An 11,137-nucleotide genomic window follows, 5' to 3' on the forward strand; every position below is an offset into this window, starting at 1 on the left:
AGCACGGTGGCTGCTCCTGGGGTCACCTCAGCTCCAGCTTCTCTCCTAGTCCAGGTGTCCCCTGCCTCGCCCCCAGCAAGCTGAACCATGAGTCAAAGACCACGGCCCCCTGACCAACCAGCTGACCCCAGCAGCGCTCCTTCCTCTTTATTCATGACTTTCCATTCCATCGGACGTCATTTGTTGGCCAAATGATCTGGGTCACTTGCTCATGTTCTCTGGCACTCAGTATCCTTGTCTGAAAACAGCAATCCTGGTGCCCATCTCACAGGGTTGCTGTGAGGACAGAAGGGGTCGTGCGGTGAGCACTCTGGCCATGGGCTGATGGCTCTTCCTCACCAGCAGTGGCCTCCTCTCAGGAAGACACATCTTCTGCTTTCTTCTCTCACTTCAAAAGAAGCGGCCACGTTCTCCAACAACAGGGACATCAACACACCCGGGTGGTGCAGAACTTGGGTCGGAGTCTGTCTGCTTCTCTTGGGATCCACGTGAACTCATACCCGTGTGCCATAGCCACACATTTGGAAATGTCCTCACCAACTTGACATTTGAAAGGGAATTCTAAACCTAGGCCACACTTTCAACTCTGCAGATAATTCAGCTGTTTCTCTCTCCTGCTACTTCCGCTTATTTCCCCTGAACATTACATTGTAAATGCATTGACACACTGACATTTCAAGCTCTTTTAATTTTAAGCTGTTTCTCCTTGAAGATTTCTCACCACCAATCCCTGTCTGCTCCCTCTCAGGGATGAAAATATCAGAGGGAGAAGGAAGCAAGTCATGTAACTAAAAAGAGAACTGCATGTTTGAGGAACATAGACCGCATTCTTGGCCTGTGGAAAAGACAGACCACTGCTGTCAACTGTGTGGCCACTGTGCAAATCCAGAGGCCCTGAGTCTCAGTGGGCAGTGATCAGATGGAAAAGAAGAAGAAAAATAAAAATTGAAGAAGGTGCTGTTTTCAAACAGAGTACATATTTGGGTTTTTAAAAAAAGGAGAAAAAAGCCTGAAATTTAATAATTATTTTAAAAGAGAAAAAGAACACAGATGGAGGAATTTCCCTGTGCCCTTGGTCATGCCATCTGCTTTATAAACACTTATTTTAACACTTTTAGTTTCATTTTAAAACCACTATAATTATATTTATGGTTGATGAATTTATTTGTCAATATCATAGTTATTTTGACCAGATCCTATCCTCCAGGTTTCAAATGGGGAATAGAATAAAGAAATATAATGATCTTGGCAACTTCATTCAGTGAAGACACAGGGCATCTTCCCCCGCACAGTACTTTTGCTAAGGAGAGCTAATATTTATGGAGCATGAATTCTGTGCCCTGCACAGTTCTCAGTACCCCCTCAAGCCACCTCCCTTGCACGACACTCCTGTGAGCCATGTTATGCTTTGTTCCTTAGAGCAGAAGTCTGTCTGGGAGGTGGCCAACCCCTGCCTCTGATACTGACTTGGCTGCACCTGGAATGTGACTGTAAATCTCAGGTCTGGACCGTGGGTTTCTAATCTGCAAGTGTTATACCCCACTGAATCATCTCAGAGGACTCCGCCCCCTCCAAAGTACCCGGATTTGGGGCTTCTATTTTTTTCTAGAAAACTGGATTTTAAAATTCATAGAATATTTAAAAATGAAAAACAGGGAAGACTACTGGAACAAAGCCCTTGGCAGTGTCTGAGGGTGCAGAACAGAGTGCCGGCTGAGCTTGGCTTGGGAGTCACGAGTTTCTATCTCAAAAAAGAAAGAATCAGAAATTGTGGATAAGGAGGTTAGCATGATTCAAAATGAAAAGTAAGTCTAAAAGCCAGAAAAGGATAGGATGGGAAGAGATTTCCAGGATAGGTAAGTGAGGAACGGGGCAAGGGAGTTGAGCACCATGACATGTTTTCCCTTTTAGAAGACCATCTGCTGAAATGGAACACAAGAACACAATGGGATTGAAGGATCAACAAAGCAAAGAAAATTCTGAGAAGTCTTCAGACAGAGCAACTTCCAGAGCATCCAACTTCCTCAGCCAGGCACAGTGGCACAGGCCTGTAATTCCAGTGGCTCTGGAGGCTGAGGCAGAAGGATGGATAGCGAGTTCAAAGCCAGCCTCGGCAACTGTGAGTTGCTAAACAACTCAGTGAGACCCTGTCTCTAAATAAAATATGAAATAGGGCTGGGGATGTGGCTCAGTGATCCAGCGCCCCTGAGTTCAATCCCTGGTATTCCCCCCACAAAATAAAATAAAAGGGAAAAGTGTGCCTTCTCTTCTGTCTAGCAGAAGTCTGTTGAGGGCTCACTGGCTACACGATGTGGTCCAACCTCCACACAGTAGAGAGCCACAGAAAGGGGTAAGGTGGATGTTGGGGATGGAGGCTTCGTAGCCCTTGGGCACTGAGTTAGTGGCTTCTGTCAAAGGGGACAAGAAGCAATGGCAGGGATGGGCTCCATGGTGGAGCACTTTCCCAGCCTGCAGGAGGCCTGGCTCAACCCAGCTCTGGCTATGAGTGAGCTCCCGAGGGGATCCCGGAACTCTGCTGCCCTCCCATCTCTACTGCTCACAGGTGGAGAGGCCAGGGCCCATAGAGGCCAGGCAGGACAAGGTCATCACGCCAAAGATACTCTCATTTACTATCTTAAATATGTGAATAATCCAAGAAAAAGAATAAATTTCCCAAAGAAATAACTAATCAGCTACTTTTGGACCCTTCAGTCATCCAGTCATTGCTGTTTATGCTTTGAGATGGGTTTCTTTGTGGCCTTGAAACCGTGATCCTCCTGTCTCTGTCTCCTGAGTTGCTGGGATCACCAAGCACCACTGGACCAGCTAAGCAATCTGTTTTCAAGGTCATGGTATTAATTTATCATGTCTTCTAAAACTGCTGATTATGGGTAAGAAATTGTGAATCAGCTGAATAAGCTTAAGTCTATTGTCTTTATATTGTCCAATTTAGGGTCTAACACTAATGACAAGATTCTAAAATACAAGCATTAAGCAGAAGAAAATACATATTTAAAAAAAACACTTAACAAACACAAAGTGCCCTTCTTAGAGGAAAGCAGCAACATCACAAGGGCCTGGAAAACTGCAGAAAATCAACCCAGAGCTATTTTTGGCAGTTGTAATTTTTTAAATGTTATCTGTTAAAAGTAAAAAAAAATGAATCAGAGGTGAAATGAAGATTCATCACTGGGAAAGGAAAAAAATGCATGAATTTTTAGTGACTTACTGTTTATGTATTTTCATTAGTTATTATTTTCTTTTTTAAAAAAGAGAGAGTGAGAGAGAGAGAGAGAGAGAGAATTTTTTAATATTTATTTATTAGTTTTCAGCGGACACAACATCTTTGTTTGTATGTGGTGCTGAGGATCAAACCTGGGCTGCATGCATGCCAGGCAAGCACGCTACCGCTTGAGCCACATCCCCAGCCCTAGTTATTATTTTCATTGTACACATTTGTGGGGGGGGCAGTGTGACAGTGACTTATATATGCAGTGTCTAAGGATGATTAGGAAGTTCACATTTAAATGAATGTCTTGTGTGTGTGTGTGTGTGTGTGTGTGTGTGTGTGTGTGTAGTGCTGAGTATTGAACCCAAGGCCTTGAGCACACAAATCAAGCACTCTATCAGCTGAGCTATATCCCCAGGCCCTGAGTGCTTTAATTTAGCTGCTACCTCTATAACCTACAATAGTTGCCGTGTCTCATTTTCAGAAATGGCAAAAATCTGCAAGGAGACAAAGAGGAGAAATACTTTGAAAGTTATTTTATAGCTAGAAGCTGGGACTTAGGCAGTGAGCCAGCCTCTGTGGCCCTGGTCACCTGCACCATCCATGGCCCAGGGCTGAGGGTGGAGCGTGGTATGGCTGGTGTCCTCTTCCATCTGAGATGGAGCGTGGCCGTCGTTTGGTCCCTGCCTTCCTGAGCACAGCTGGCTCCTTGCCAGCTGTCCTGCCCTTGGTCCCTCCTGGGATTCTGGAAACCATGAACCCCAGGGACTTGAACAGGTGGCGGCCATGTATCCTGCTGCTGTGAGAGAGCCCTCAGGTTGCGCGGTCCCTAAACAGCAGCCCTCTGTTCCTCAGTCTGGAAGCCTGGAATCCAAGATCAGGCGCTGGCAGTTCCAGGCTCTGGCAGGGCCACGTCTGAGTGCTGTGCCCATGTGGCAAACAGCATGGAGAGGCACAAAGGTCAGACGCCATGGAAGACGGCTCTCCTAAAGGCCTGAGCCCACTCGCCTGGTCACCTCTGGAAGGCCCTCCTCTTCTACTCCTGTCCTGGGGACTGCATTTCCTCCAACGAGAGTAGGGGATACAATCTTCCTGCCACACAGCCCTGTGATTAAAGATGGAAACCAACACCTGGCTGTCCCCAGTCTGGTGGGCAGCGTGTGCATCCAGGGAGAGGACCCGAAAGCTGGCGACGCTCCTCCTGGGGGATCTCCCCATCAGGCCAGACGTGCCTGAGAGCCTCTGCAACCTGCCAGACCTCCTGCCTTGGGAAAGGGGGATCTCTGGTGGCTTTGAGGATGAAGCGGGAAAGGCTGCAGTTAGGTCTGAGCCCTTTCAGAACTCCAGGCCCCTCTCATGAGAGGTCCTTCTGAGCTGCTGATGGGTATAGACCACCTGTGGCGCTTGGCCCTTGGGGCAGCAGCTGTCCCCACAGTCCATCTCTGCCCTTTCTGAGAAGGGCTCTGACTATTCTGAAGAGGAGTCTCATTTGGATCTGATTGCTTCTCTGCATCACTTACTGTGAGGCAGAATTGTTTGGGAGCTAGTCTGGGGCATTTGGAGCTCACATTTTTAGCAAAGATTTCTCCCTCCATTTTATCTGCTGCCTCCACAGTCACCTTGTCCAGCCACCGCTAATTCTCTGGGTCACTGCGACTGCTCCTGATTGGTTGCTGTGAATCCTCCTCTTCTCCACCACCTCAGCTAGGGACCTTGCCACGCCCACAGCCCTATACTTTCCCCCTTCTTTCTCTACTAGGCATCACGACCTGTGCAGTTCCTAGTCTCTGCCCAGTCTCTCTCCCCCTCACCTCCTCTTCCTGCTTCTTGCCCACTGCCCGGGCCAGCTTTTTCCCATGGATCTGCTGGTGCCCTCTGTGGACGCCTTTCTGTCATCACCTCCTGTGGCCTGGCTCTGACTTGTCAGTCAATTCAAGCACCCCCTTGCAGTGGAAAAGGCATTGCCGTCTCCGCAGTGTGGGCTCCTGGAGGCCAGAGGCTAGGACCCCAGGAGTCTTGTCCAGGGCTTGGCACTCATCAGAGCTCAGCCCACATCTAGGATGAATGCCACTGACCCTGACAGAGGAGAGCTGCCTGCCACTGGTGGCTGGATCTTGTTTCTTCTTCCATTTTTCTTTCCTGGCTGAGCCTCCCCTTGGCAGAGGGGGATGGGGAGGACAGGGGTCTTTGTTCCTCCTCCAGATGGCTGAAGCTGGGACGGAGCTCAGCAGCTGTGTTTGGGTGAAAGGCAAGAGAGCAGATGGCCTGGTGTCTGTTTGCAGACAGCCCAAGAGGTCACAGCCCTGTGCAAGGCACAGTAGGGTAGTGGAGTGGGGCAAAAGCCAGGCCCAGCCACCGAGACAGCATTCACTGCTCAAACACTGACCAGTGTGATCTCAAGGCAGCAAAGAGAGAATACTTTATGGATCTCATGTTCCTGGTGGTGGCTTTTAACATTGCAATCCAAACAAAGCCTTTCCTATGTGAAAACTCCCTTAATTACTATCATTTAAAAATTTTCTGCAAATTTTGGCAGCCATTGAAATTGTCACCCAACCAATGCTGGTGGTAGGAGGATGGGGAGCAGAGGAGGGGGCTTCTTCAGTGTCTAGAGTATCTAGAACCAGAACATGACCTGAGGCCTGAGCATCTGTGTGAGGACAGAGGTCACATGCCGAGACTCAGATGCACTCACTGACGTTCTCCACTCAACAGCCAGCACTCTGACTTAAAGGAGGGGCGGGATCCTTGGAGAACCAGGGCTGAGCGAGGGGCAGCACCACCGCCTCCCTCTCTCCTCCCCTGACTCAAGGCCATCACACCTGTGTCCCTAGGATATACACCTGGCTTTCCTTAGGATGCCAATTTCCACACACGCTCATGGACAGCCCCCTCCAAATCTGGGATTCCTCATTCTGCTCTTTCCCATATTAAAAGCCCAAGCTCTGACCTGAAGCCACCTTCCCATCTCTGCCTGCAGTACAATCTATCACCAGTTAGCATGCCGTACTGCTGGCACACTGCATGGTCTCCTCCACTAGAGCTGCTTTCCTGATTGACACAGCTAGAACAGTGGTCTACTATCAGGTGTCTTGTGCTCTACGCGCTCACACGCTGCCCCTCATATGATGATCAGCACAGGAGACTTCCTTACCCCTCATTGTCACCAGCACATGAGTGATACATTCTGCTAAGGTGTTCCCACAGCCATAACCCTAGGTGAGGGGGATTCTTAGGCTGCACCTCCATCCCCAGGGACCTCTGTCATGCGGGCAGCTAGTTGTCTCCTGAAGTGTGGTTGCCTGGCAGTGACCACATGCTGGTTTGGGAAGTCTGTAACAAAGGAACACACCCTTGTGGCTTAATGACAGAAATGTATCCTCCGAGTTCTGCAGCCTAGACATTCAAAATCAAGGCATTGGCCTCAAAATAACTTTTAACAATCACAAGGAATCAAAATCCACTGAGAATCAAAGAGGCCTTTCAGCAAGGAAAGTAGAGTTATCTTGTCGCCCCTCACCAAACGCACATTCCCACCTGGCAGGCAGAGGGGACCTCAGAACCTGGTTCCTCAGGCCAGAATCCTCCCTCCTGCCTGCTCCCCAGGGGCTTGAGCTTAAGCTGTCCAGCACAATGGCCATGAGCCATACGTGGCCACCACCACAAACATTCAAATGAAATAAAACTAAACCAGCCAAACGTGCAACCCACCACCATACCAGCCCCTTTGTGGGCTGGGCGGGCCATGGTGCCAGTGGATATTGTTCAGGATGACACCAACACAGAGTGCTCTACCATTGCAGAAAGTTCCACAGATGTTCTCCTGAGGACCCGCAAGGCTCCAGACCAGCCTAGACTTGCTGGATCTCATGACTGAACTGACCCATTGTCAGTATGTGTTATTTGGTTGGTTTGGACTAATGTGCACTTGAGCATCCATGGAGCACAGGATGGAAGTGATTTGGTCCATGAAATGGTCATAGAGAACTGGAAGTGTGGACAGTCGGAGCGGACACTGGGGGCACCGGGGCCGGGCTGAGCACTGGACCTCTGGTCTCGGTCCTCACAACGGCCCTAGTATCATCCTGCTGGCGAAAGAGTAAGGTGATAGCAGCCGTGGGAGGGCCCTCAGTGCTCGGCTACTCCAGCTCAGGGTCCGTGGGTCAGACTTGGGTCAGACTGCCTGGTACTTGAGCAAGTACCTGTCCTCTCTGTGCTTCGGTCTCCTCATCTGTAAAATGGATCTTAGAGATTGTTTTGAAGTTGAGTCAAGTATTGAGAATCCAGACAGCATTAATGCTTTGATTATTTACTGCAGGCGAGAAAGATCCAGGGCATCACTGGCTTGTCCAGTTACGGCCCGCCCAGTGCTCGCTCTCACACTGAGGCAGCCTCTTGCCCAGAGTCACATGGCCCCGCCCACTGCAAGCTTTTGCTAGCCTGCCCCGTTTATCTTAGCCAGCCACCAGTATCATGGACACCCACACTTCTGCATGGGCACTGTTGGAGGGACTGCCCCACAGAGTGGCCAGCGGCCAGTGATATGGCAAATAACCCAGATGACCTCGAGGCCCCATTTCTTCCAGCATCATCAGATGATTGAACTATGGAAGCAGAAGCAGGTTTCCCTGTTAGATAAAGGAGAATGGATCTCGTGGCCCAGTGGGAACACAAACATTCGGATCTCGTTGTAGTGGAGAGTTGAATGGTGGTGACTATAAAATGGCGGAGAGGGAGGAATGATGGTGACGGCTTATCGATGAGCACTAAGTTACAGTTACAGGGGAGCAAAGGGGTCTGGTGCCTCTCTGCACAGGACAGCCACTGCAGGGACCCCGAAGCATTGGATGTAAATGTAACGTATTTCTTCAAAGAGCTAGAAGAAAGAATTCGGAATGTTTGGACCATAAAGAAATGATATCTGGTTGAGGTGATAGGTATGTTTAACCTGATTTAAATATTGCACAAAATATACAACTGTAGAAACACCCCCTGGTACTCCATTAATATGGACAATTTTTATGTATCTGTTAAAAATAAATTAATTTTGTTTGGCAGTAGGGTAAGAACTGAGGGGGTGGGGAAGAGACACACATAAAAAAAAGAAAAAGAAGAAGAAAACAAAACTCCACAAACATTAGTTACTAGACTGGCCACTCCAAGTGGAGAGCTACACAGTTCCTACCACATTTATGACGTAATGCCCGGAGGCCTGAGCTCCCAGCGTGGTGAGTTCAAGTGGTCCATGGAAGGCAAGGCGTTGGGCCTTTCTGGCCTGCCCTCTTTGGCTCAACCCCGTGCTCACCCATGCGGCTCACATTAGAGTTCTTGGGTGTCTTAAGGGGATGTCAACTCACTGAGGGCTCATGGGTTGGGACCCGTCTGCTTCGAGTACTGAAGAGGAAAATTGTCCTTGACCTCAACTCCAGAACGACTGGGCGACCCCTGAGCAGCCCATTGAGCTTCCTCTTGGGAACACTGACCATGTAACTCACATGTTTCCTCTTCTGCTTGTCTGCTGGGAAAGTCAGGACCAAATTTGCAACCGATTTCTGGCAAAATGAACTATACACCGTGACATCTATTTTACACAGACCCTCCCTCCAGTAACTTTTTATAGCTTTTCCTACTTGGATTTTACATTATTCAATTCTTAGAACTATACAGGATACAGGACATAAATAAGAAAGGTGGTCTCTGTCGTTTCAGGACCTAGGAAAGCCGTGGACACACCCTCATATTCAGTGTTCTCCAAAAGGCTTAGGTCTTCTCATTTTGCTATTTCCTGTGGTGTGCCAAAGACCCTTGTGCCATGCAGAAGTGCAGTGCCACAGGAGGTGAGGCAGAGAAGGCACTGGTTATTTAAAAAAAAAAAAAGATGATAACCTGGAGAACCCAAAGAATACAAGGAAAGAATAAGAACTGAGGCTTGTCTTGGGGCCCTAGAGACCAGTTTGCCTGAGCCAGTCCTGAGCACTTGTCAGCCCCTGTGGCACAGGCACCAGGTGGCCTTCTGCACTGCAGCTTGGACATCTCCTTATTTGAAGGGCTCCATAGCAGCGAGTCCCAAGCTGTGGTGTGTGTGCAGACCGACCACCAGGGTGCTTGTTAAAACTAGTTGGGGTGGCAGACCTGGGGGCAGCCGAGAGTCTGCTTCCTTGACAAGCTCCCAGGTGAGAAGGAAGCTGCCTGCCCACGGTCCAGCGCTTGAGCATGGAGGATCTACAGGATTTGTGTGGCAGCCCCCGGCAACGGGAGGTCCCCAGATTAGCACCTGTGCCATCTCATCAGTTTCACTAGTGCAGGTCTCTGAGGCCTAGCCTCTGTTTCCTTCCAAACCTTGCTTGGATTTTCCTGTTTCCTCATGGAAACATGAAATGGAGCAGCCACTAGTGATCAGAGACACATTAATTCATAATAGCCAGAAAGTGGGAAAATGCAAATGCCCACCAACCGATGAATGCATAAAAACGTGGGGTATCCACGGAGTGCTATTCAACAATAAAAAGGAATGAATTCCAGACACACACTGAACATGGAAGAAGCCTGAGAATACGATGAGCGGAAGACACCAGCCACATGTCACTAACAGATTTTATTTTTGATGTGATTAAGAGTCTCCTAAGATTAGATTGTATCAATTTTTGCACAATCCCATGAATATGCTTAAGAACTGAATTCTATACTTAACTGGGTGAATTTCATGACATGTGAATTATATCTCAAAGATGATTAAAAGCAGCTGGGCACAGTGGTGCACACCTATAGTCCCAGCATCTCAGGAGGTTGAAATAGGAGGATTCCAAGTTTGAGGCTAGCCTCAGCAACTTAGCAAGACCCTGTCTACAATTTGGAAAAAAAAGAAAGGGCTAGGAATGTAACTCAGTGGTAGAGCACCCTGGGTTCAATCTGTACTACTAAAAATAAATAAATACAAATAAGAGATGATAAAAGTCTCATGGGGTGGAAAGAGACGCTGCCCTCCACCTTCATCCATTCAGGTGGGAATTCTCTGGTCCCAGTGGGGTTATGTTTGCCCCTCTCCCTGCTGGGAAGCCCTTCACTTCATGAGGTACTGTCTCTGGCTTGGGGCTATTTAAAGTAACCTCACCCTAGGGTTTTTGAGTATGCTGAAATAGTGGGGTTTTCATTAGTTGTGAAACTTTGGAAAAATTTCAAGACCAAACCTAATTAATGGGCATTCCATCTGGTGTTGTGACAGAGTGTGCCCTTGTGTTAGTGGTATCAGTCGTGTTGTGACAACAATCTGCTCCATTTGAGTTAAAGAAATCCCAGGTGCTCGGGTCGATGGACTTTTCCTGGCTTGTTAACTATGCTTCTGTTCCCATGGAGCATCTCTCAGTTCTGGAACTCACCAGAAGAACTGGGTTGAGAAATGTGCATCAGATCTCAATGGTTACTAAGACCATTAACTCAAAGGTAAATTTTCTGTAGCAAACATAAATTTTAAAATGTAAGTAGCGTTCTGAATGCGTGTCTGCAACAGAACTGCTCCACCGCGATACAAAGCACCCTTAGCTGATGAGTGTGGGTCTTCTGTGCTGGCTTGTGTGTGAGTACAGAGGCCGGTTGCTTACCAGGAATGACTGGCAATGGGCCACCTGTGCCTCCCCTGACTTCTACTGCAGTCCTTCCCAGGCAGTCTCCATGGACCACACCCAGAGCTGTGCAGGTGAAGCTGGCTTATGTATTGCTATTTATCTTAAAAATTCCAACACTCCTGGGATGAGCAGGGTATTTAGCACCTCTGAGTCACTAACACCTTGGCTACTCCATTCCTTGAATTTGTTTAGCAGACCCCTTTTGTCTCCCTGATAACTTGGAACAGACCCCAACAGGAAGGCTGGGAGTCCTGATGGGAATAAAGAGGCAGAGAGGACAGAGCAA

Source organism: Ictidomys tridecemlineatus, unplaced genomic scaffold, assembly GCF_052094955.1.
Source record: "Ictidomys tridecemlineatus isolate mIctTri1 unplaced genomic scaffold, mIctTri1.hap1 Scaffold_143, whole genome shotgun sequence".
Classification (NCBI taxonomy): Eukaryota; Metazoa; Chordata; class Mammalia; order Rodentia; family Sciuridae; genus Ictidomys; species Ictidomys tridecemlineatus.